Source organism: Hevea brasiliensis, chromosome 13 (genome assembly GCF_030052815.1).
Source record: "Hevea brasiliensis isolate MT/VB/25A 57/8 chromosome 13, ASM3005281v1, whole genome shotgun sequence".
Classification (NCBI taxonomy): domain Eukaryota; kingdom Viridiplantae; phylum Streptophyta; class Magnoliopsida; order Malpighiales; family Euphorbiaceae; genus Hevea; species Hevea brasiliensis.
Genome location: NC_079505.1, coordinates 69,048,992 through 69,076,881, shown reverse-complemented (window position 1 = coordinate 69,076,881; position 27,890 = coordinate 69,048,992).

Below are 27,890 nucleotides of genomic sequence, written 5' to 3'. Positions count from 1 at the left end.
TAAGCAATATGACATACCCTGAGCAGCATCATAAGCAAAGTCTCAAGCAAATTTCGACTAACTTGATCTTTCAAGACTTGATTTCTTCAACTTTCCTCCATGCTTAGGGAACTCCAAATTTCTTCAAATCACTTCCTAATGTACTCATTGACCCTCAATTTGCCACAAAAACCTATTAAAAATAACAAAATTACAAAAATCAAATATAAAGTAACTAAAGTTAACAAATAAGCTAAAATAAAGCTAAAAACATAAAATATACTAAAATATAAGGGCAAAATAGATGCAAAACTACCTTAAAATGCCTACATGGAATGAGTGCAACAAATTTCCTCAAACTCAAACCTTTGCTTGTCCTCAAGTAAATTAAAAATAATTAATGCAATTTGGGGTACCTTACCTTAAATTCAAGAAATTTTTTTTATTCATGCTCTCAAGCTTACTTTTAGCTATCAATAAACCATATATCCACTTTCAAGGTACAAAGAATTCTATCCTTACCAAAGTTATCATCGCTTAGCCTTGGGTCAATTATCCATATTATTAAGCCCAAACCAATCAATCACAAAGAATAATCATGCTTAAATAGACTTTAGAGCAATCCATAAGCTAAAGTGTCTTAAATAATGATGGAAGTAAATGAATGGATGAATGATATCCCAATCCCATCGGCAATTCTCTTATTCCAATCTCCACTAATGTAGCAAAACACCATCAAAAGATCTCCTATTCCAATCTCTACTAATGTAGCAAAACACCATCAAAAGATCAAAAGGACTTTTAAGGATTGTAATAGGGCTAAGGGGGTGATAATATGGCTAGCAAGGAAAGGATAAAGGTAACAAAGCATGAGAATAATCAAATTATTAAAAGATCAAGACACACAACCCACCCTCCCCCCCTCCCTTTTTTTTTTGAATGGGAGAAGGAACTTTACAACTATTTACCAATACTAGCATATAATTTTGAAGCTTTTGGAGAGACTACATAAATAACATTGACTTTGAATTACAATTGTCCCTTTTAATTTACCCCTAAACTCATTTCTTTGTGTACTGGGGTGGTGAATTGCTATACATACCATTGTTGAATTTGCTAACCTTTTTACTTTAGTCACTTCTCTCAACTAATTATTATATTTTTTTTTCTTTTTATTTTTTTTTTTAGTGTATCTATCACTTAAAGTATTATTCTCATGAAGGGCAAGTAAGTGTTTGGGTTTATGGCTAGGCATTAATGTGGGTTCCAAAGAAATAAAAGGGATAAATGTAGGCTCAAATTGGTTCCAAAGGGAAATTTTAAAGTGAGGTTGGCTAAGGTTAAAATGTGGGTTTAAAATCCAAGGAATGCCTATATCACTTCTTTCTCAAATGCATGCTATGAATTCGCCTCGAAAGGTTTAGGAGGATTGTTCTAGAATTGGTGAGACATTAATTTGCTACTTCTTACCCTAGAGTTTTCTCTAGGCACTCAAAGTCAATGCAATTGATTGGGTGGCCCTTGGCTAAGAAGATATAAACTAAGGCAAGGATCTAATAACCTTGCACCTATCCAGAACTTTCATCCATTAAACCCTTCTAAAGGTAAGCTCAATTGCTCTTCAAAGCAATTCTCAATCCTCTATGGATAAGGTAAAAATTTATTTTTATGAAATGCATGATTCTAAAATGAATGCATAATTCAAATTAAAACTAAGTGTAATTTGTATGAAAACTATATGTAAGTGTAAGTGTATGAGTATAGACATGTGTGTGATATATGTATAAGTGTATGGATTATCTATATATGAATGAATGAAATGCAATAAATGAAGGAATGAAAATTTTAAAAATTTTGCAAAAATTTTACCCTCACTCCCAAACTCAAATGAGACATTGTCCTTAATGTCTAAAATAAATGCAAAGATGGGCAAAATTGTGTGAGCCAATTAATTAATGAAATATATACAATTAGGAATTAAATCAATATATACTCAAGAATTCCAAAATTAAGCTCAAAATAGTATTAACAATGAAGCTTTAGAGAGAAAAATATTAAAAAGTATCCCAAATGTATGAATTTACAGTGCTTAAGAAGGTGCTTAAAATGTTGCTTAAGATTAGGCAAGGTTTGCATAAGGTTAAGCAAGATCCTAAGCACTAGGAACATGCTAAAAATATAAAGAACTGCAAATGATCCAATACCTCATGATGAAATTAAACAGATTTGGCTAAAGGTAAACTGTGTCACTCATCAATATCAATAAAATTAGATCAGAATAAAAGATAAAGTGCAAAGATAATGTGCAAAAAGGTGCAAAAGTATAATGAAATAAAGTCTAACATCGAAATTAAGAATTAAACCAAAAAGCATGCATAACAGAACTACATTCACAACTGCAAAGCAATAATAGATAATAAAGTAAGATAAAAATAAACTAAAGGAAATATGTAAATTGCAAGCACAGTAAAAAAATAAAATAAACTACAACAGTTACCAAAGTTTAAAGTTCAACTGTCAAATTACAAAAGTGAACCCAAGACATAAACTAAAACTGAAATAAACTAAACTAAAGAAACTGCTATTGCTGATGTTGTTGTCAAGGCTATGCTGCTGCTGATGGGTCTGCGGGTGGCACAAGGGTTGCTGCATCAGGTTTCGTAGGGTCGTCTTAGTGATTAGAAGCTTCAGAGGATGTCTCCAAATTTTCTGTGAGGTCCTTCATTTGCTGGCGCATATCTTAGCCCCAATGATATAAGTTGTTGAAAGATTGGGCCAATTTGTTGTAAAGCTCCAACATTTGAATTTCCTACTATTTTTGCTTCTTTTTAATGGATGAAAATCTCTTTTTAAGCTTCTTTCCTAGCTTCTTCTGCTGTTTGACCTGCTGCTGACCCAGAACATCAAATTTAACTTCTAAACCTTTCAAGGTTTCAAGGATTTTTGTGGTGGTAAATGAAGGAACAGATGGTTGGGTAGTGAAGCTAGCTACTTTGGATTCTAAGGATTTTAAAAGGGACAGGATTTTTGATGGAGACTGTTGTTCAGTAGCTGTTTGAGGTGCCTATATAGGTTCTGCTGGTGCATAAGCACTTGGTACTATAGAACTACTAGCATCACCATGCTGCTGTAACAATACATAAGTATACCCTTTCTTCTCACAAAGATCCATATGAAGTAACATTGTGCTGTCTAAAAATGACTCACCAGAAACTGGCACAAGCTTATACAAACTAGCCTCAAAGCCAAATGAATTTGCTATGGCAGTTATATATCCTCTAAAAACTATGTTACCTAAGGTGTGCCTTGTGACAGTTTGGTGCCAATGAGTAGCTAAAAAGTAGGATGTGCTAACTGAAGGAGCGGAAGCATGAAAAACACAAGTTTATACCATTGAATTCAAAAATTTTCACCTAGGGTCACATGCATCATGCAAGATTTATTTTTATCTATTTGATTTCAATGATAAACAATATATTAAAACTCTTTTAATATGTTTTTGGATCTGTGTTTGCCATTTAAGATTTTAGAATTAATCAGATTAATTTTTAGAACCCTAGATTAGATCAAGAACAAATACACTAACCTCTTGATGCACTGCAGCGTATTTGTACATTTGGGATGCGTCTTTAGGACACCAGATGTTGTCCCTCTAGCTTGTCCACACCAAGATCACCTATGGCAGCCCTTGAACAGCTTCTAAAGCTTTTTCTATGAATTAGAAAATCAAGTTTTGCCTTTTGAGATATTAGAGATGTAAACAGAACACTAGAAACAATTTCTAGTATTTTTAATCAAGAGATTGTTTGCTAATCTCTTGGAATTAATGAGAGATGATGAAGAAGAGAGAATGGGAGCCTCAAAGGTGGCGGCACAAAGGGAGGCAGCAGCTTGTGTCATTTGTTCTTTCATAACAACACTTATATAGTTAGGTCATCACTTAAAACCATTGCTACATGTCACCTTCTGATTGGTTCTAAGTTTAATTAACCCAATCACATTGTGCCAAGTGTCAAACCTATATTTAATCTTAATTTTAATCATCTTATGTGATTAAATGATATTTGGCAAGCTTATGTGTAATGCCATGTGTCACCATCTCATGGTACCACATGTCACCCTGTGAAATGACCAAAATGCCCCTGTGTCTTAATTTTGAGTTCTCAATCCAAAATAATTATTTCTCTTCTTCTAATAAATTCATATCAAACATAAATTAATTAATTAATCTCTATTAATTAATTTCATATTAATTAAATTCATATTTAAACATTTTAAATATAAATTTAACTTATACTATACTGTCGACACCATATTTTGGCCGATCCCCAGAATTAATAAACTTTGAAACCGATCCCCAGAATCAATAAACTTTGAAACAGATCCCCAATATCAAGTATCCCTTAGACTATTAAATCACTCACCGACCTCTCAAACCCATTGTCGAATCTCCGGACCAGTCAAGTACATTCCTGATCTCTGTTGACAAACGAAATGAACTGATACTAGATCTTTTCTTACCAGTTTTATTGCCGATCTCCCTTTCAAAAGTTTAAGAATAATCAAAGGTTCCGTTCCGGTTTAAGGATGATTCCGATCTTAAATGTTCAAGCCAAATTTCTAATTTTAATCAAGTTCCGTTTAGCGTTGGTTCTCTACCGATCTTATGCTCATTGTGTTTTCCGATCTCTCACACTTGGGTTGATAATCACTTTCAGTTATTTCAAGATACTCAAACAATCAAGTGTTTAATAATTTAGAAATTTTCCGATCACAACCATTCATCGAACAAAAGAGGCATTCCATTTCATTTCATTTCAAAATTTGTACAAGTTATTCAGCTGGAGGATCACCCCCAGCCTGATTTACATTTTATCCGTCTTCTCCCTCACTCTCAGCCTCACCCTCACTATCCCTCACCCTCAGCCTCCTCCTCACTATCCTCACCCTCGCCTCCGGGAGCCAGGTCGGCCATCCAAGAGAAGTCCTCCTCTGGGTAACGCTTCTGGAGCTCGGCCAAGAGATCCTTGTGAGCATTCACATAAGCACCGGCTATTCCTGTCACCATCTCTTCATCTTTTGCCTTAAGCTCCTCAGTAAGGTGAGCGACCTGAGCAGCTTCGTTGGCCTGGAGCACCTGGACTTCTCCAAGAGCATGATCCCTTTCAGCCAGAACATGAGCCTGTTCGGCCAGCTTATCCTCATAGTACTTCATACGCCCCTCAATTTGAGATATGTAATCCTGAGCGGATGAGAGTTGGGATCGGAGGGATGCCACTTCTTGACTCTTCTTCTCGACCTCCTTACCCAGGCGGTGAGCCTTTTCCCGGACTATGTGCTGGTTCACCAGGCACTCTACATTCAGACTCATGGATCGGGTCAGGATGTCGTCAAGATTGTCCGGAGACAGTCGGTCCCGATCCTCCCGAAGGCAGATGGAAGACCCCAAGACTTTGGCAAAACCTGGGTTCTCCCGAACAGTCCGGTTCTTCTCCAGGGAAGCGATCAGCACTTGAGCGCCACGAGGAGGGGGCCTCGCAGAAGGTTGAGAAGGACCCCCTTCTGTGCTTGGAGCAACTGGAGGAAGTGGAGGCGGCTCATCTCGTTGAGGAGGAGATCGGACAGCTTCTGCGACCGGCTTTCCCGAAGGTCGAGACGGGCCTCTTTGTATCTCCCCAGGTTCATGGCCGGGTGTTTGAAGCAGTTCCGAACGCTTCATCTCTTTTACCTTCCGGGAAATCTCTCTTTCTTTCTTCCGCTTCTTGAAACCCTCACCACCCGCCATACCTGCACAAAGAAGAGGTCAGTGAGATCACTAAGGTCCTGAGATCTGAGAAATAGAAAGTACCGATGCCGAGGTCAGAGAGCGGAAGCTCACGATCTTGGCCGGTGATCAGCTGTATAGTCCAATGATGCAGCTCAGCAGTCACCGCATCTAAACAAGAGAACTTTTGAGTGGCCGCCTGATTCTTCAGTTCCATCACTATTAGGCCTTCCTCCTTGTTCAGGGTAATACGCTTTGGAATCAAGGGCCCCTGGTGCCACCAGCTACGGGGGAAGTCCTCAAAGTAGTTCGGGTTTTTACTCCTTAGAATGAAGAAGCGGTTCTTCCAATTCTTAAGGGAGGAGGGCAGATCGGTAAAGAGCCCACAATGAGGCTTCGCCTGAAAGAACCAGTGCTCATCGTCCTTTTGGCGAGTTAGCCTGTGCAATTCGGCAAACACCTTAGCCGTAGGACTGATTCCCTTAGCTCGGCACAGGCCTCAGAAGGCTACTAAGATCCGCTACGAGTTAGGGTGAACTTGGGCAATGCACACTCGGTGAAATTTTAGGACCTCTTTGAAGAAGTTGTCCAGAGGAAACCTAAGACCGGCCTTTAACTGTTCCTCGTATACCATAACCACGTCATTCTCTTCAAAGAAGTGATCGGCTCGGTGATCGCCGTGACACCGGATAAGTTCGTACGCTTCAGGACGAATATTGTACTCCTGGCTGAACGATTGCAGATCGGTTTCTTGCAAGATTGATGGCAGCTCGTCCATAGGAAGATTCTCCCTCCCTGAAGAAGGTACAAGCCTCGATGGTGTGGTCTGCCCCCGAGCTGGAACGGAGACCCTAGGAGGTTCTGGTCGTGCGCTTGGCCCGACCACCTCTACTTCATCAGATGACCACGAGAACTGAATGGAAGGAGGACTCGTCGCTCTCTGACCCTCGGCGCCACTCATTTTCAAAGGAAATAAAGAATTTAAACTAAAAGAAAGATCTAAACCCTTACTGGAGCTTGATCGGAGTCGGAAGAGCTTGAGAAAACGAGAGAATTTCGAAGTTGTTTGTGAGAGACTGAAAATGACATAAGGGAGTAACTGGCTAACCCCACCCCTATTTATACTCGTCCGAGCATTTAATGCTCACGGCATCCCAGGCGGTGCATTGGTCAGCGGGATCTGCCAGCTGTTTCTGACACATCTCATGAATATTCCGGAAATTCCATAAAGAGATCGGCTAAATAGAGATCGGCAGATTAAGATAAATCTTTTGAATTGTGGATCGTTTAGGGCCATTTAAATTAAAGGTCAGATCGGGTAAATACTTCAGAGATCGAAAAATAATTATTGCAATAATCGACAAAATAAAGTCTTTATTTTCAAAAGATCGGATTACATCATTTGGGCGATCTCTAGAGATCGGATTACACTAAACTTGGATTACATCATTTCTGTGATCTCTAGAGATCGGATTACATTGAAAGCAAAATACATCATTTGGGCGATCTCTAGGGACCGGAATGTCACATTGTGACTGATCCAAAGGGGTGTCACCGACCAGAACCGAGGCGTCATTAAACACCCAATGTGGAGGAAAGTCATCGGAACACCCAATGTGGTGAGAAGCGGATAAACTTGGAAGAGCAACCGTCAAGGGTCGGCAACATCGCAATTTGCTCGCCAAAATCGGGCCACGATTATGCCGCTTGAACGACTCGAGATCGGCACACGATCGAGGTCCGCAATCCGATCGACACTGATTGATTCTCTCACCATCATCAGATAAGGTTATCGCTATTATCCGATCACCGGGATCGTAAATTTTCAGTCGAGGAACAAAGAAGTCTATCGGAAAGGGATCAACAGCCACAATCATGGCCGGAACTTCTGCCGGAGCAGCTAGAACTGGAAAGTAAGAAGGAAGAGAGGAAAATCGAATGAGGGAAGTTTTCTTCTGTCAGGGGTATATATAGGGAGAAACCAGGCATTTATTGCTAAGCAGAAAACGAAGCGGACGCTTCAAGAATCGAGGGGAAATTAATGCTTTGACCGGACCGGGCCTGAGTAAGGAAAGGATCGGAATAATAGAGATCGGAAGAGGGGAGACCAAAGATGAGAGATCGGAAAAGGAGTGTGTAAAGGAGATCAGAAAGAGGGAAGATTGGAAGGCAAAGAGAATAAGACAAATCCCAATAACTGTCGCCAGAATCAGAGACGAGGTAGTTAAAGCGTTGCAGACGAGATCTCCACCGCACGCCTGAGAATCGCCCACAATGCTGATAGATGCCAGCGTACGTCAGGACATCGCGGTACATCCTAATCTCCACCGTTGATCTTACTTGTAAGGACGAGCTCGGAGCCCTCAGATCGAAGAAGAAAATGACAAGATCAGCGCCTTTCACTCCCAACCTCGGACGCCTGACAAGAGAATTTGGGACCGTCAGATTAGAAGAAGAAAATGACAAATATTCTGAAGGGGATCTCAGCCGTCCGTTCTGATCCTCTTTAATTCCTGAGCCTCAGATCATGTCCTTCGAAATCCTGACCCTCCATCTCCCTCAAAATAGATCCTAACCCTTCACGGGGGGGCACCCGGTTCCTATAAATACCTGCACGAAAAACTGTTCAGGGGACGGGCAAAAAAAGAGGTAGTTACTATAGTGGCAGAACTCTGAAACTTAATTCAGTTTGTTACTCTGCTATTTTGAAGTTTTGATTAGAAATACTTTTGAAACTAGTTTTCTGAAGTATTTTCTTGAAAAGGGATTCTGAATACTGGAACTCTACATTTTCAGTTCGTTCATTATCCTGTCACACTCTCACTTTCAGTCCTTTATCATCTCTGTTTCCATTCCTATTGTCCAAGCTCAACTTCATTCCATTCGGTTATTATCTTAATCCGATTGCATTCTAGCTAAGCACCCTTCAGTTCACGACGAACATCAGCCCTCAGGCTAATCAGTCCGCTGTCTTATTACTATTTGTCATCCCGTAGTTATTTCAATAGATTTGGCTCCTTACAGGTAAGAGCTCATATTGCCGTTTCATTAAGTGTTTATGTTTACTTTTCGCATTTCCTTTGTTCTTCTTATGTATGCGATTTTCTCCAAGTTCATTTTGTGCCAAAGAACCCCAAAGAATGTTATTCTCGAGTTTATTTCTTTAGCGATTAGTCCATTATTTTATTAATCTTCATTATTTCTGAATGTAAGTTTTCTAGTTCCTAGTAGCGTATAAGTGGTTGGGTAAAACGCAGGTAACTGCAACTTAAGGGTCTCTTTTAAAAGATAGGGTCTGAATAACACGTCAGGAAAATAGCCAAACTACTAGGCTGACGTAAACGGCGGTTCGGCATGATGCCATAAAGTGGAATAAAATAAACGAAACAAGATCGGGTATCAAAAGATATTGGTAAGACGACCACATAAGCGATCAATAAAAATTTAGTCTGGCATCCCCCACCTGGTCATAAGGTACCTATAGGAAGCCTTATTCCGACCTTTGGCATCTTTGAATGCCAGAACTCTTGGTCTTAGGTTTTTATGGTGTGTAGATGCAATTAAATCTCGAGGGGTCGGAAAAATCCTTGTCCGATCCCCATTAAAATAAAAGAGATCGGAGGAGAGTTCTTATCTGATTCTCAACTTAAAATTCCAATAGATATTTAAAAGAGATCGGAGGAGAGTTCTTATCCGATTCTCAGCTCAAAATTTTAATAAATACTTAAAAGAGATCGGAGGAGAGTTCTTATCCGTTTCTCGATCTAAAATTTCCATAAACATTTAAAAGGAGATCAGAGGAGAGTTCTTATCCGATCTTCGAGCTAAAATTTTAATAAATACTTAAAAGAGATCGGAGGAGAGTTCTTACCCGATTCTCAATCCTAAATTTTAAATACTTCAAAAGAAACCGGAGGAGGGTTCTTATCCGATCTCCACTCAAAATTTTAATAAATACTTAAAAGAGATCGGAGGAGAGTTCTTATCCGATTCTCACACCAAATTTTAACCTGTACGCAAAATAATCCCAAAACTAAAAATGATATGCGACGTCAATTCACTGAGGTTGTCTCATTTACTTATGTATCTGGGTAATCCAAATTTAGTGAAAAATCAAATATTCCTTTGGTCAAAAGGATTAACATTTCCATTCAAGCCCTCCTAACTAATGCAAAGTTAAATCTACTTACCCTTATTAAGGGACGAGGTGGGGTGCCTAGCACCTTCCCCACCCGTTTACGGACCCCGAACCTAGAATCTCTGCCTTGAAGTGGTTTCATTTCAATTTATCTTCATAAACGGTTTTCTTTAATTTCCCTCAAAATTAAAGTGGCGACTCCTCACTCTTTCCCACTTCGGTGAGGGTTCGTTCAGGCGACCGCAAAATCCCTTGCGACATATACATCCAATAACCTAGATTTGGTTTCAAGTCATGCTAGGGACTTTGCAATGTAACACCCCGTTTGCATAGCCTGGTAGATTTCACTGTTCCAATGACCGGTTTCGGTCCGGACAATTAAAGGGATTAGAACCATACTTAAGACAACTAGAGAAATCATAAACACCAATAATTAGTGATTTCCAATTAGTTAAGTATAAATAAGAAAAACAGAACATAAGAAGTTAAACGAGCTGAGAGTCACAGCGATGGGTGACCTCCTGAACGATCACAAGTCATTTTAAACTCAAATTTTGAATCGTAAAAGTGACTGCGGTCCTTAGGACCCTTATGAACACAAAGTGGAAAAGAGAAAATCACGAAAAAGAACTGTTAAGCGGTCAAATAATTAGGTCGTGAGCCAAGAAATATGGAATTATTTGCAAACCGGGATGAACCGGCGAGGGCAATTTAGTCAATTGACCCGAGAGTGACTCGACCTAATCACAAATAAAATCGGAGAAAAGAAAATTTTGGAATCGAGAATTAAATTAAAGAACTAATAGAAAAAAAAATAAATAGAAAAAAAAAGAGAGAGGAAAATGAAAAAGTTAAAGGTGATGACATCATGAATGATGTCACAAAGAAATTAATTAACTTATTTAGTAATTAGGATTTTTGGTCTTCAAAAAGGGATAAAGATAAAAAGAAAACAAAAGGAAAAAAAATTAGAATTGTCTTCTTCTTCTTCCATCAAGTGCCGCCCCACCTTCCTCCATAAATTCTCCATGAAAGCTCTTCCCTTAAGCTTACACTAAGCTTAATTTCTTCTTACCCAACCTTAATAACCCTCATAAAAACTTCTTTAGAGCTTGTTATTGTAACTTGGGAAGAAGACTACAAGAAGAAAGAAGGGCTAAGAGAGAGATTTAAAGCTTTAAGTTGAGGTTAGTATGTTAAACTCCTTATTCTTCCATTTAAATGCATGTGTGATGATTGAAATGAGCTTAGAAATTATGAAATGAAATAAAATCATGAGAGAAGGACTAAACTGAAATTTTGGCCTGGTTGATGGGAGTATGATTGGTATGGTTTGATGTGTTTAAAGGGAATTAAAGATGTTAATAAACTTACATTAGTATGGTGTTAAGATGGAAATGCACCAATTGTGATTGAATGAGTGAGTTAGGGTTTGAATGTTAGGGTTTGTGAACCAAATTTTGAAGAAATGTATAATTGATATCTTTGACCAATTGTAAACTGAAAAATGGTCAATAATGACCAAAAGAGATGTGTGGAAATTGTGAGAATGGAAGCCAAATTCGTAGGGCAATTGGTCATGCTACTGGCAGCATGACCAAACCTACTTTGAAGGACCAAAACGGGAATTTTACAAGCCCAATTGATATGCCACCAATTGGAGATGAAAATAGACATAAAATAACACAATTTTCATTAAGGAACCATGGCCAAAAACTGACTAAAACTTGGTGAACCAATTGACCAAAGTGAAATGAGAGCAGGCTGCCACTGCACCAAACTCACTAAATGCACAGTAACTGTTCATTTGGTCATAACTCGAGCTAGGAAGGTCAAATTGACCTGAAATTTTACCAGAAATTAGATAAGATATAGACCTAAAACTTTCATGAAGAACACCATCCCAAATTATGCCATTAACCTAGTCAAATTATTGAGCAAAGTGGAGTTACTGTACCTGCGATTCTGCAGAATTGCCATTGAGCAGTAAAGTTCCAATGGCTATAACTCTCTCTAGAAAACTCCGATTTAGGCGATTCTTAAACCGATGGAAACCTAAGACATAGTAGAACATTTCATATGAAGAAAGTTAGACCAAATTATGAACTTAACTTGATCAAATTACTGAACAAAATTGGATCAAAAACCTACCAGAACCATAGTTGCAGTATGAGCGAATGCGTGACAGTAATTATATTTTGGCTATAACTTGAGCTACAAAACTCCGATTGAGGTGATCCAAAAATGAGAATACACTTAATACAATAAGGAACATTTTCTATGAAGGAAGTTTTGCCAAATTCCAACAGTAGATTGACCAATGGAACAGTGCAACTTCGGAGCACCAAAACCGAAAATTGACAATTTTGCCAAAATGACCTAAGCTTTGAGAAAATGACCAAAACCAACAAGTTTAATGACCAAAATGTGGTATGTGGGTGAAGTTGGAGTTCCCATACCTATTAAGTCTTAGAAAGTCAACTATTTGACTTGAATAGTGCAGTGAATAGTAACCCGAAACACAAAATTTAAAGAACGTCGAATTTAGCACGTTAGAGCTAGGTAATTGTGAAGCTAAATTTATTTTGGATTTATGTTAAGTTCTAGTACTGAAACATTGTAAAATTGTGTGTTTCAGTTGAAAAGAATATCGGGAAGGAACCCGAGGAACCGAGTCGAGGCTAAGGGACGACTCGCTTGAGGTTTGTGCACAATAAATCCTATTCAAGCATTTTACCCTTGAAAAAAATTGATTTAGTACGCATTATAAATTTATGAACTTTTGTGTTGCCACCTTGTGATCAAATTGTAACTTTGGAAATTGATTTGATTTTTGTATGCAATATTTGAATGAAATGTTTGAAATGGATTTTTGATTCACACTTAGCATGACAGTTACTTATTATTCCTCCTCCATTTATGGGGTTGAGATCGTTTATTTTCCTCCCTCTCTGGCTTGCCAGTTGAGGTTGTAGATCGGATGAGTACTCATTAGCTAGCTAGCCACCTCCCTCATTGACTTTGATTAATGGGGTTGAGATTGCTTTGTCGTAGTGTACAACGCGACATTGATCGGAAATTTTGTGTCATTGCTTAAGTTGTGTATAACTTTGGCAACACTGTGTTTATGAAATTGTTTGACTAAACTGTGTTTAATAGATTATTTGACAAAATGATGTTATTATGAACTTTAATATTTGTGAAATGTGATTGAGAAACATTTAAATTGTGTTTGGCAATGAATGATTTATTTATTGCATTTTAAATTTTTATTGTGCACCACTGAGTATTTTTATACTCAGCGATAGCTTATTTTGCTGTCGCAGATAAGAGCAAGAAGAAAGCAGCAGAGTGAGCTACTGTTAAATCGAGGACTACTCTGACCATTTTGTACGGGTATTATTTTATACCCTTGTAGATAATCTTGATGTAAATATAAAAAGGTTGTATGTATCAATGTAGTTGAGCAGTTGTAAATAAATTGTAATAATATTATTTTGGATTCTCTTCTGTAAATTTAAAATTTGTACATATGGATTTTCTGCTTTATGCTTGGTGAATGGAAATATTAAATATTTTGAGATGAGAAAACTTGATTTGTATTGTGAAATTATTTTGAAGTGCATTGAATTGAGATGATTGAGTTATTGAAGGTTGGGAGTTGTGAAACATTTTTGGAAGTGCTTTTTACAGGTCTTTGAAGAACTAGTTTATCAAAATACAGAGAGAACTCTGTCAAAATTTTTATAAAATTTGCGGCAAAATTTAAAATGGTCAAAATTTTTACTAGTATTTAAGCTTTGAATAAAGGGTTTTTAACTCCTACCAAAATGCTCACCACTTCCAAAAGGTAAGAAAATTGTTTTAAAATCCCTTGTAGGGTACTTAATGAGTTATCGGTAGGTGAAGTTCGGTAGTTCATTAAGTATTCTACGGGATCATGTTATGCCTTACGGAGGGGTAAGGTGTGACATGTTTTAGTGGTATCAGAGCATGGTTTTTCAATAAATTTTGACTACGTGTATGAACATTTTATTGATAAGTATAACTGCTCAAGTATCTTTAATTGATACATATGACGTATTTACATCATGAATATGCACTAACGGAGGTCAACCTCCTTGTGTTTGATCTCAGGAAGTAGAAATTTTGGGAAAACAGAATGGAAGGAGGAGATCATTCCGAAGAACAATCTGTTGAGGCTGAGGTTCAAGAGGAAGCCCCAGCACTCCAGAACGTGAGTGGGTCAGCCACTCCAGCTCCTGCTCCAGCACCGCAGTTCCCTGCTCAATTTGTACAGCAGATGGCTGCGTTCTTCCAACAAATGGCGGGTAATGTGCCACCCCAAGCTCAAATGCCAGTACCTGTAGCACAACCACAGCCCTCAGCTCGGCAATATGAAAAGTTGATGAAATTTGGGGCCACCGAGTTTAAAGGCACTGTGGATCCACTGGAGGCAGAACAGTGGTTGGAAAGAATGGAACGGGTTTACAGAAAACTGCAGTGTACGGAAGAGATGAAGTTTGAGTATTCAGTATCTCTTCTCCAAGGGGATGCATATGAATGGTGGAAGACCATTCCCCACAGCCTGGTTGAGCCACCTGTATTAACCTGGTCAGACTTTTTGAGAGAGTTTCGACAGAAATGGGTTCCCGATGCATATGTAGATAAGAAATTGCAAGAATTCCTGAGTTTGAAACAAGGGGACAGAACTATAGCAGAGTATGAGAGAGACTTCTCAAGGCTAAGCCACTATGCTGGAAGCTTAGTCTCTACCCCCAGAGACAGACAGATGCAAGAGGTTTGAGTCTGGGCTAAGGCTAAGCCTGAGGATGCAAGTTGTGGGTTTCAGACATCAGAATTTTGCTGAATTGATCTCACAAGCCTTGGAATTAGAAAGGATAGAATCCGAAGGGGCAGTGAATAAGGGTTCACAAGAGAAAGAGAAGGCTGAAAAGACTACTGGACAAGCATCTGAAAGTGGTTCTGGCAAGAGGAAATAGTTTGGGGGATCTAGCTCCAGTAGAGGTAGAGGCAGATTTTCTAGCCAAAGACCACCTCGGTCTGGTCAGCAGACCCAACAAGTTTCTCGAGGATCTCTATCGGTCCGGCAGTGTGAAACGTGTGGTAGAACTCATGGTGGGGTTTGTTTCAAGGCCACTGGTGCATGTTTTAACTGTGGAGGGAGCGGACATTTCGCGAAGGATTGCACTAGTCCGCACTGGTCTGGATCTTTTGCTACATCGGAAGGATCAGTCCAAGTCTCTGCACCTAGAGGTTCACGATACCGCTAGAGGTAGAGGCAGAGGTAGGGGTCCCGGTAGCACTCCCGGAAGTCGAGCATCATAACCAGCCAGCACCCAGTGGCGCACTAGTCAGAGTATATACCATGCGTCAGAGGGAGGAGGCTGAAACATCAGATGTTGTAGCTGGTATTTTCTCCATCCTTGACCATGATGTGTATGTGTTATTTGATCCTGGCTCCACACATTCATATGTTAGTGCTAGTGTGATGTGTTCTACTGCTATTCCGTGTATACCAATGGACTATGATGTGTTAGTAACTAGTCCATTAGGTCAGGAGGTCAGGGTAAATAGGCTATATAGAGATTGTCCTTTGGTAATCCAAGGACACACTTTTCTGTCTGATTTAATTGAAATGCCCTTCAGAGATTATGACATTATCTTGGGCATGGATTGGTTAGCCAGGCATCATGCAATGATTGGCGAGATCAAGATACGATCACTTTTGGTCTCCTCGCATGGTGATGTAGTAATACATGGGGAGAGGCAGTTATTGCCTTCAAACATCATTTCAGCTGCACTGGCCAGAAAAATGATTAGAAAAGGGTGTGAGGCGTACTTGGCACATGTGATAGACACCCAAGTGGGGAGTCCAGCACTGAAGGACATTCCTACTGTATGTGACTTTCCGGATGTGTTTCCTGATGAATTGCCAGGATTACCTCCAGAAAGAGAAGTGCAGTTTGAAATTGATGTTATGCCTGGTGTGGACCCAATCTCCATAACACCATACAGAATGGCACTAGCAGAACTAAAAGAATTGAAAGTGCAGTTGCAAGAGCTGCTTGATAAGGGTTTTATCCGCCCTAGTGTGTCACCTTGGGGAGCGCCAGTGTTGTTTGTAAAGAAGAAGGATGGCACTCTCCGGTTATGCATTGACTATCGGCAGTTGAATAAGGTGACGATAAAGAACAGATACCCATTGCCCCGTATTGATGATTTGTTTAATCAGTTGAGGGGTGCAGCTGTGTTCTCCAAAATTGACCTGAGATCAAGTTATTGCTGAAAGTACAAGAGCAGAGTATTCCTAAAACTGCCTTCAGAACCCGCTATGGCCATTATGAGTTCTTGGTCATGCCATTCGGGTTAACCAATGCTCCGGCTGCTTTTATGGATCTGATGAACACTATCTTCAGACCATACCTCGATCAGTTTGTTGTGGTATTTATTGATGATATATTGGTCTATTCGAGGAATGCAGAAGAGCATGATAGACATCTGCGGATTGTACTGCAGAATTTGAGGGAGAAACAGCTATACACCAAATTGTCGAAGTGTGAATTTTGGCTGAAGGAGATATCCTTTTTGGGGCACATAGTATCAGCAGAGGGTATTAAGGTAGATCCTAGCAAGATTGAAGCTGTCCTTAATTGGAAGCCACCCAGAAATGTCACAGAGATTCACGCTTTTAGGTTTATTGGATACTACCGTTGATTTGTGAAGGGATTCTCCATGTTGGCATCTCCATTGACCAAGCTGCTTAGAAAGGATGTGAAATTTCAGTGGACGGACAAATGCCAGCAAAGTTTTGATGAATTGAAGAAATGTTTGACTAAGGCTCCAGTCCTGACTTTACCTACACCGGGTAAAGAATATACAATTTACAGCGATGCTTCTCATAATGGGTTAGGTTGTGTGTTGATGCAAGATCGAAATGTCATTGCCTATGCATCACGCCAGCTAAAACCGTATGAGAGGAATTATCCGACACATGATTTGGAGCTTGCAGCTATCGTGTTTGTTCTTAAGATCTGGAGACATTATTTGTATGGGGAAAAGTGCTACATCTACACAGATCATAAGAGTTTGAAGTATTTGGGCACCCAGAAAGAGTTGAATTTGAGACAGAGGAGGTGGTTAGAGTTGATAAAAGACTACGATTGCCTGATAGACTATCAGCCAGGGAAAGCTAATGTTGTGGCTGACGCCCTAAGTCTCAAGACTATGGCAAGTCGACAAGTTACTCCTTTGTCTTTGATACATGAGTTGAGATCATTACATGCCAGTTTAGAGATTAATGATGAGGAGCAGACAGCAGTTGCATGGCATGTACAGCCAGTGTTGATTGATCAGATTAGAATGGTCGTGAATGATAAGAAGTATCGAAGTCGATGGAAGAAGTCCACAGGTAAGAAACCGAGTTCTCAATCGAGATGATGGTTTCTCGCTACACCAAGGCAGAATGTGTGTTCCTAATGATGTTAATTTGAGGCAGATCATTTTGAAGGAAGCACATGAGTCTCCTTTTGCTATGCACCCTGGTGGTACAAAAATGTATAGAGGGCTAAAAGAGCATTACTGGTGGATGGGTTTAAAAAGAGACGTGGCAGAGTTTGTATCCAAATGCCTAACTTGTCAGTAAGTAAAGGTAGAGCATCAAGTACCAACTGGGTTATTACATCCACTGTCAGTGCCAGAATGGAAATGGGAAAGAATAAGAATGGATTTTGTGATGGGACTTCCGAGAACACAGAAGAGTCATGATGCAGTATGGGTCATTGTCGACAGACTAACTAAGTCTGCTCATTTTCTGCCAGTCCGAATGGATTACAGTTTAGACAGATTGGCCAGATTGTACATCGATGAGATTGTGAGACTGCATGGAGTGCCAGTATCTATCGTATCAGACAGAGATCCTAGATTCACTTCTAGATTCTAGGGTAGTCTTCAGAGAGCCCTAGGAACTAGATTGAACTTCAGTACTGCATTCCACCCACAGACAGATGGTCGTCTAAGAGGGTAATTCATATTTTGGAGGATATGCTACGGGCTTGTGTGATTGAGTTTGAGGGTAGTTGGGATACACACTTGCCTTTGATTGAGTTTGCTTACAACAACAGCTATCAATCAAGCATTGGGATGCCTCCATATGAAGCTTTGTATGGCAGAAAATGTAGAACCCCGTTGCGTTGGGATGACGTGGGTGAAAGAAAAATGATTGGACCCGAAATTGTTCAACAGACTGAAGAGAAAATTAGGGTGATCAAAGGTCGACTTAAAGCTGCATCAGACCGTCAAAAGTCCTATGTTGATTTGAAAAGAAGGGATATTCAGTATGCAGTGGGTGAGAAAGTTTTCCTCAAGGTTTCTCCTTGGAAGAGGATTATGAGGTTCGGCAGGAAGGGGAAACTAAGTCCTTGTTTTATCGGGCCTGTCGCAAGGGATTTTACGGTCGCCTGAACGAACCCTCACCGAAGTGGAAAAGTGTGAGGAGTCGCCACTTTAATTTTGAGGGAAATTAAAGAAAACCATTTGTGAAAATAAATTAAAATAGAACCACTTCAAAACAGAGATTCTAGGTCCGGGGTCCGTAAATGGGTGGGGAAGGTGTCAGGCACCCCACCTCGTCCCTCAATGAGGGTAAGTAGATTTAACTTTTCATTTTTAAATTTGATGATTAGGAAGGCTCGAATGAATATGTTACCCTTTCGATAAAGGGAGTATTTGATTTCTCACTAATCCGGATTACCCAGATACACAAGTAAATGAGACGACCTTAGTGAGTTAAAGTTGAGTTATGATTCTTGTTTGTGGGATTGTTCTGCATTAAAATTTGGTTCGGAGATCGGATAAGAACCCTCCTCCGATCTCTTTTGAATATTTATTAAAATTCTGAGCGGAGATCGGATAAGAATCCTCCTCCGATCTCTTTAGAAGTATTTAAAATTTTGAGAATCGGATAAGAACTCTCCTCCGATCTCTTTTTAAATGTTTGTTAAATTTTTTTTTTAAGCGAGAATCGGATAAGAACTCTCCTCTGATCTCTTTTAAATATTAAAATTTTGAGCTGAGAATCGGGTAAGAACTCTCCTCCGATCTCTTTTAACTGTTTAAAATTTTTGGGTTGGAGACCGGATAAGAACTCTCCTCCGATCTCTTTTAACTGTTTATTAAAATTTTAGATTGGAGATCGGACAAGAACTCTCCTCCGATCTCTTTCATTTTAATGGGATCGGACAAGGATTTTTCCGACCCCTCGAGATTTAATTGCATCTACACACCATAAGAACCTAAGACCAAGAATTCTGGCACTCAAAGATGCCAAGGGTCGGAATAAGGCTTCTTTTAGCCTATTGATACCTCACGATCAAGCAGGGGATACCGGACTAAAATTTTATCGATCTCTTATATGGTCGTCTTACCGTTATCTTTTGATACCCGATCTTGTTTCGTTTATTTCGATTTTATTTCACTTTACGGCATCATGCCGGATCGCTATTTACGTTAGCCTAGTAGTTTGGCTATTTTCCTGACGTGTTAAGAGACCCTTAAGTTGTAGTTACCTACATTTTACCCAACCACTTATATGCTGCTAGGAACTAGAAAACTTGCATTCAGAAATAATGAAGATTAGCAAAATAACGGACTGATCACTAAAGAGATAAATTCGAGAGTGACATTCTTTGGGGTCCTTTAACACAAAAAGAACTCGGAGAAAATTACGTACATAAAAAAAAGGAGAAGGGAATGCGTAAAGTAAATAGAAACACTTAATAGAACGGTAATATGAGCTCTTACCTGTAAGGAGCCAAATCTATTGAAATTACTACGGGATGACAAATAATAAGAAGACAGCGGACTGATTAGCCTGAGGATTGACGTTCGTCGTGAACTGAAGGGTGCTTAGCCAAAATGCAATCAGATAAGGATAATAACCAAGTAGAATGAAGTTGAGCTTCGACAATGGGAATGGGAACAGAGATGATAAAGGACTAAAAGTGAGAGTGTGACAAGGATAATGAACAAACTGAAAATGCAGAGTTCCAGTATTCAGAATCCCTTTTCAAGAAAATACTTGAGAAAACTAGTTTCAAAAGTCTTTCTAATCAAAACTTCAAAGTAGCAGAGTAACAAACTGAATTAAGTTTCAAAGTTCTTCCGCTATAGTAACTGCCTATCTTTTTTGCCCGTCCCTTGAACAGTTTTTCATGCAGGTATTTATAGGGATCGGGTGCTTCCCATGAAGGGTCAGGATCTATTTTGAGGGAGATGGAGGGTCAGGATTTCAAAGGACATGATCTGAGGCTCAGGAATTAAAGAGGATCAAAATGAACGGCTGAGATCGCTTTTCGGAGTATTTGTCCTCTTCTTCTTCTAATCTGACGGTCCCAAATTCTCCTGTCCGGGGCGATCCGAGGGCTGGGAATAAAAGGCGCCGGTCTTGTCGTCTTCTTCCTTGATCCAAAGGCTCCGGGCTTGTCCTTACAGGTGGGATCAACGGTGGCGATTGAGATGTACAGGACTGTCATGACATATTCTGGCATTTGTCAGCATTGCGGGCGATTCTCAGGCGTGCGGTGGAGATCTCGTCTGCAACGCTTTAACTACCTCGGCTCTGATTCTGGCGACAGTTATTGGGGTTTGTCTTATTCTCTTTGCCTTCCGATCTTCCCTCTTTCTAATCTCCTTTATACACTCTTTTTCCGATCTCTCATGCTGGTATCCCATCTTCCGATCTTTATTATTCCGATCCCTAGAGATCGCCCAATTGAATTTTGTTTTAATGTAATCCGATCTCACAGAAATGATGTAATCCAATTTTAGTGTAATCCGACCCCTCGAGATCGCCCAAATGATGTAATCCGATCTTCGGAAAATAAAGACTTTATTTTGACAACTGTTGTTTTTTATTGATTATCTTCCGATCTCTAATGTGATTATTCGATCTGGTTCTTTGCCCGAATAACACTTATCCGATCCGTAATTTGAACATTTATCTTAATATGCCGATCTCCAATTAGCCGTTCTCTCTATGGAATTTGAGAGACGTGTCAGAACAGCTGGCGAATCCCATTAACCGATGCATTGCCTGGGACATCGTGAGCATTAAATGCTCGGACGAGTATAAATAGGGGTAGGGGTTAGCCATTTGCTCTCTTATTCCATTTTCAGTCTTTCGCGAACAACCCCAAAATTCTCTCGCTTTCTCAAGCTTGTCCGACTCCGATCAAGCTCCGGTAAGGGTTTTAATCCTTCTTTTAGCTTTAAGTTCTTTGTTTTCCTTAAAAATGAACGGCGCCAAAGGTCAGAGAGCGACGAGCCCTCCTTCCATTCAGTTCTTGTGGTCGTCAGATGAAGAAGAGGTGGTCGGGCCGAGCGCACAACCAGAACCTCCTAGGGTTTCCGTTCCAGCTCGGGGGCGGATCGCACTATCAAGGCATGCACCTTCTTTGGGAAGGGAGAATCTTCCTATGGACGAGCTGCCGTCGATCTTGCAAGAATCCGATCTGTAATCGTTTAGCCAGGAGTACAACATTGAGCCCGATTCATATGAACTCATCCGGTGTCACGGCGATCTCCGAGCCGATCACTTCTTTGAAGAGAATGACATGGTGATGGTATACGAGGAACAGTTAAAGGCCGGTCTTCGGTTCCCTCTGGACGACTTCTTCAAGGAGGTCCTCAAATTTCACCGAGTGTGCATTGCCCAAGTTCATCCTAACTCGTGGCGGATCTTGGTAGCCTTCCGAGACCTGTGCCGAGCTAAGGGCATCATACCTACGGCTAAGGTGTTCGCCGAACTGCACAGGCTAACTCGCCGAAAGGACGACGAGCACTGGTTCTTTCAGGCGAAGCCTCATTGTGGGCTCTTCACCGACCTGCCCTCCTCCCTTAAGAATTGGAAGAACCGCTTCTTCATTCTGAGGAGCAAAAATCTGACCTGCTTCGAGGACTTCCCCCGTAGCTGGTGGCACCAGGGGCCCTTGATTCCGAAGCGTATTACACACGAACAAGGAGGAAAGCCTAATAGTGATGGAGTGAAGAATCAAGCCACTCAAAAGTACTCTGTTTAGATGCGGTGGCGAGAAATGCATCATTGGACGATGGAGTTGATCACGGGCAAAAAGCGCGGGCTTCAGCTCTCTGACCTTGGCATCGATATTTTCTATTTCTCAGATCTTTGGACCTTAGCGATCTCACTGACCTCTTTCTTGTGCAGGTATGGCGGGTGGTGAAGGTTCCAGGAAGCGAAAGAAGGAAAGAGAGATCTCCCGGAAGATAAAGGAGATGAAGCGTTCGGAAATGCTTCAAACACCCCATCATGAACCTGGGGAGATCCAAAGAAGCCCGCCTCGACCTTCGAGACTACCGATGGCCGAAGCTGTCCGATCTCCTCCTCGACGAGAGGAGCCATCTCCTCTTCCTCCAGCTGCTCCAAGCACAGAAGGAGGTCCTTCTCAACCTTCTGCAAGGCCTCCTCCACGTGGCGCTCAAGTGCTGATCGCTTCCTTAGAGAAGAACCGGACTGTTCGGGAGAACCCAGGTTTTGCCAAAGTCTTGGGGTCTTCCATTTGCCTTCGGGAGGATCGGAACCGACTGTCTCCAGACAATCTCGACGACATCCTGACCTGATCCATGAGTCTAAATGTAGAGTGCTTGGTGAACCAGCACATTGTTCGGGAAAAGGCTCACCGCCTGGGTAAGGAGGTCGAGAAGAAGAGCCAGGAAATCGAGAAGAAGAGTCAGGAAGTGGCGTCTCTCCGATCCCAACTCTCATCCACTCAAGATTACATATCTCAAATTGAGGGGCGGATGAAGTACTATGAGGATAAGCTAGCCGAACAGACTCATGTTCTGGCTGAAAGGGATCAGGCTCTTGGAGAAGTCCAGGCGCTCCGGGGCAACGTAGCTGCTCAGGTCGCTCATCTCACCGAAGAGCTTAAGGCAAAAGATGAAGAGATGGTGACAGGAATAGCCGGTGCTTACGTAAGTGCTCACAAGGATCTCTTGGCCGAGCTCCAGAAGCGTTACCCGGAGGAGGACTTCTCTTGGATGGCCGACCTGGCTCCCGGAGGCGAGGGTGAAGATAGTGAAGAGGAGGGTGAGGGAGAGGGACAAAATGTAGATCAGGCTGGGGGTGATTCTCCAGCTGAATAACTTGTACAAATTTTTTTGAAATGAAATGAAATTTCTCCTTTTGTTCAATGAATGATTGTGATCGGAAAATTCTCTAAATTACTTAAGCACTTAATTGTCTGAGTATATCGAAGTAACTGAGAGGGATTATTAACCTAAGTGTGAGAGATCGGAAAACATAAAGAGCATGAGATCGATAGGGAATCAACGTTAATCGGGTCTTGATTAAAATTAGAAATTTGGTGAACCCACTTAAGATTGAGATCATCATTACATCGGATTGGAATCTTAATTATCCCTAAACTTAAAATGAGAGATCGGCAATAAGACCAGTGACATAAAGATCTAGTATCGATTCAATTTTGTTTGACAGGTGAGATCGGGAATGTAATCAACCGGTCTGGAAATTTGACAATTGGCTTGAGAGATAGGTGAGCGACTTGGCAAGACTTTAGATGATACGAGGGCTTAGTATTGATTCAATTCTTTGTGAAGAGAGAGATCGGTAATATGGTAAGGAGAGGTCGGAAATGTAGTTGGCTGGCAAAGGAAAACTTAATGCTGGGGATCGGTTTCAAGGTTTATAGATTCTGAGGATCGGCCAAAATATGGTGTCGACAGGGCCATATGAGGTATTGGAAAGAGTGGGTCCTTTGGCATATCGTTTGGCACTACCTCCAGAGTTGGAGAAGATACATAATGTCTTCCATGTGTCGATGTTGAGGAGGTATTGATCAGACCCATCTCATGTACTACCAGTAGAAGAAATTGAAGTAAATCCAGACCTCTCATATGAAGAAGAACCCATAAAGATTCTAGCTTATGAGGTAAAGCAGCTACGGAACAAGCAGATACCGTTGGTAAAAGTGTTGTGGAACCATCATTCGGGCCAAGAAGCTACTTGTGAACGAGAGGAGGACATGAGGAGACAACACCCACAGCTATTCAGAAATTGATACCAGGTAAAATTTCGAGACGAAATTTATTTTAAGGGGGGGAGAATTGTAACACCCCGTTTGCATAGCCTGGTAGATTTCACTGTTTCGATGACCGGTTTCGGTCCGGACAATTAAAGGGATTAGAACCATACTTAAGACAACTAGAGAAACCATAAACACCAATAATTAGTGATTGCCAATTAGTTAAGTATAAATAAGAAAAACAGAACATAAGAAGTTAAACGAGCCGAGAGTCACAGCGATAGGTGACCTCCTCTGGAGCATCAAGTCGTTTAAACTCAAATTTCGAACTGTAAAATGTGACGCTGCGGTCCTTAGGACCCTTATGAACATAGTGGAAAAGAGAAAATCACGAAAAAGAACTGTTAAGCCAGTCAAATAATTAGGTCAGGGAGCCGGAAGAAATATGGAATTATTTGCAAACCAGGATGAACCGGCAAGGGGCAATTTGGTCAATTGACCTCGAGTGACTCGACCTAATCACAAATAAAATCGGAGAAAAGAAAATTTCGGAATCGAGAATTAAAGTAAAGAACTAATAGAAAAAAAAAATAAATAGAAAAAAAAAGAGAGAGGAAAATGAAAAAGTTAAAGGTGATGACATCATAAATGATGTCACAAAGAAATTAATTAATTTATTTAGTAATTAGGATTTTTGGTCTTCAAAAAGGGATAAAGATAAAAAGAAAACAAAAGGAAAAAAAATTAGAATTGTCTTCTTCTTCTTCCATCAAGTGCCGCCCCACCTTCCTCCATAAATTCTCCATGAAAGCTCTTCCCTTAAGCTTACACTAAGCTTAATTTCTCCTTACCCAACCTTAATAACCCTCATAAAAACTTCATTAGAGCTTGATATTGTAACTTGAGAAGAAGACTACAAGAAGAAAGAAGGGCTAAGAGAGAGATTTGAAGCTTTAAGTTGAGGTTAGTATGTTAAACTCCTTATTCTTCCATTTAAATGCATGTGTGATGATTGAAATGAGCTTAGAAATTATTAAATGAAATAAAATCATGGGAGAAGGACTAAACTGAAATTTTGGCCTGGTTGATGGGAGTATGATTGGTATGGTTTGATGTGTTTAAAGGGAATTAAAGATGTTAATAAACTTACATTAGTATGGTGTTAAGATGGAAATGCACCAATTGTGATGGAATGAGTGAGTTAGGGTTTGAATGCTAGGGTTTGTGAACCAAATTTTGGAGAAATGCATAATTGATATCTTTGACCAATTGTGAACTGAAAAATTGTCAATAATGACCAAAAGAGATGTGTGGAAATTGTGAGAATGGAAGCCAAATTCGTAGGGCAATTGGTCATGCTGCTGGCAGCATAACCAAACCTACTTTGAAGGACCAAAACGGGAATTTTACAAGCCCAATTGATATGCCACCAATTGGAGATGAAAATAGACATAAAATAACACAATTTTCATTAAAGAATCATGGCCAAAAACTGACTAAAACTTGGTGAACCAATTGACCAAAGTGAAATGAGAGCAGGCTGCCATTGCACCAAACTGACCAAATGAATAGTAACTGTTCATTTGGTCATAACTTGAGCTAGGAAGGTCAACTTGACCTGAAATTTTACCAGCAATTAGATAAGATATAGACTTAAAACTTTCATGAAGAACACCATCCCAAATTATGCCATTAACCTAGTCAAATTATTGAGCAAAGTGGAGTTACTGTACCTGCGATTCTGCAGAATTGCCATTGAGCAGTAAAGTTCCAATGGCTATAACTCTCTCTAGAAAACTCCGATTTAGGCGATTCTTAAACCGATGGAAACCTAAGACATAGTAGAACATTTCATATGAAGAAAGTTAGACCAAATTATGAACTTAACTTGATCAAATTACTGAACAAAGTTGGATCAAAAACCTACCAGAACCATAGTTGCACTATGAACAGTGCACGTGAATAGTAATTATATTTTGGCTATAACTTGAGCTACAAAACTCCGATTGAAGTGATCCAAAAATGAGAATATATTTAATACAATAAGGAACATTTTCTATGAAGGAAGTTTTGCCAAATTCCAACAGTAGATTGACCAATGGAACAGTGCAACTTCGGAGCACTAAAACCGAAAATTGGCAATTTTGCCAAAATGACCTAAGCTTTGAGAAAATGACCAAAACCAACAAGTTTAATGACCAAAATGTGGTATGTGGGTGAAGTTGGAGTTCCCATACCTATTAAGTCTTAGAAAGTTAACTATTTGACTTGAATAGTGCAGTGAATAGTAACCCGAAACACAAAATTTAAAGAACGTCGAATTTAGCACGTTAGAGCTAGGTAATTGTGAAGCTAAATTTATTTTGGATTTATGTTAAGTTCTAGTACTGAAACATTGTAAAATTGTGTGTTTCAGTTGAAAAGAATATCGGGAAGGAACCCGAGGAACCGAGTCGAGGCTAAGGGACGACTCGCTTGAGGTTTGTGCACAATAAATCCTATTCAAGCATTTTACCCTTGAAAAAAAATTGATTTAGTACGCATTATAAATTTATGAACTTTTGTGTTGCCACCTTGTGATCAAATTGTAACTTTGGAAATTGATTTGATTTTTGTATGCAATATTTGAATGAAATGTTTGAAATGGATTTTTGATTCACCCTTAGCATGACAGTTACTTATTATTCCTCCTCCATTTATGGGGTTGAGATCGTTTATTTTCCTCCCTCTCTGGCTTGCCAGTTGAGGTTGTAGATCGGATGAGTACTCATTAGCTAGCTAGCCACCTCCCTCATTGACTTTGATTAATGGGGTTGAGATTGCTTTATCGTGATGTACAACGCGACATTGATCGGAAATTTTGTGTCATTGCTTAAGTTGTGTATAACTTTGGCAACACTGTGTTTATGAAATTGTTTGACTAAACGGTGTTTAATAGATTATTTGACAAAATGATGTTATTATGAACTTTAATATTTGTGAAATGTGATTGAGAAACATTTAAATTGTGTTTGGCAATGAATGATTTATTTATTATTGCATTTTAAATTTTTATTGTGCACTACTGAGTATTTTTATACTCAACGATAGCTTATTTTGCTGTCACAGCTAAAAGCAAGGAGAAAGCAGCAGAGTGAGCTGCTGTTAAATCGAGGACTACTCTGACCATTTTGTACGGGTATTATTTTATACCCTTGTAGATAATCTTGATGTAAATATAAAAAGGTTGTATGTATCAATGTAGTTGAGCAGTTGTAAATAAATTGTAATAATATTATTTTGGATTCTCTTCTATAAATTTAAAATTTGTACATATGGATTTTCTGCTTTATGCTTGGTGAATGGAAATATTAAATATTTTGAGATGAGAAAACTTGATTTGTATTGTGAAATTATTTTGAAGTGCATTGAATTGAGATTATTGAGTTATTGATGGTTGGGAGTTGTGAAACATTTTTGGAAGTGCTTTTTATAGGTCTTTGAAGAACTGGTTTCTCAAAATACAGAGAGAACTCTGTCAAAATTTTTATAAAATTTGCGGCAAAATTTAAAATGGACAAAATTTTTACTAGTATTTAAGTTTTGAATAAAGGGTTTTTAATTCCTACCAAAATGCTCACCACTTCCAAAAGGTAAGAAAATTGTTTTAAAATCCCTTGTAGGGTACTTAATGAGTTATCGGTAGGTGAAGTTCGGTAGTTCATTAAGTATTCTACGGGATCATGTTATGCCTTATGGAGGGGTAAGGTGTGACATGCAATCTAATTACAAACCAAACCTATTTAATTAATTAAATCATATTTAATTTGGTGATTACTTGTGTATGTGTGTGACTTACTAGGCTCATCACTAATTGGCAATGAGACATGATATCAACTCTTAATATCATCAGAACTCTTTCTTACCATAAATGATTTTTCTAAATCAT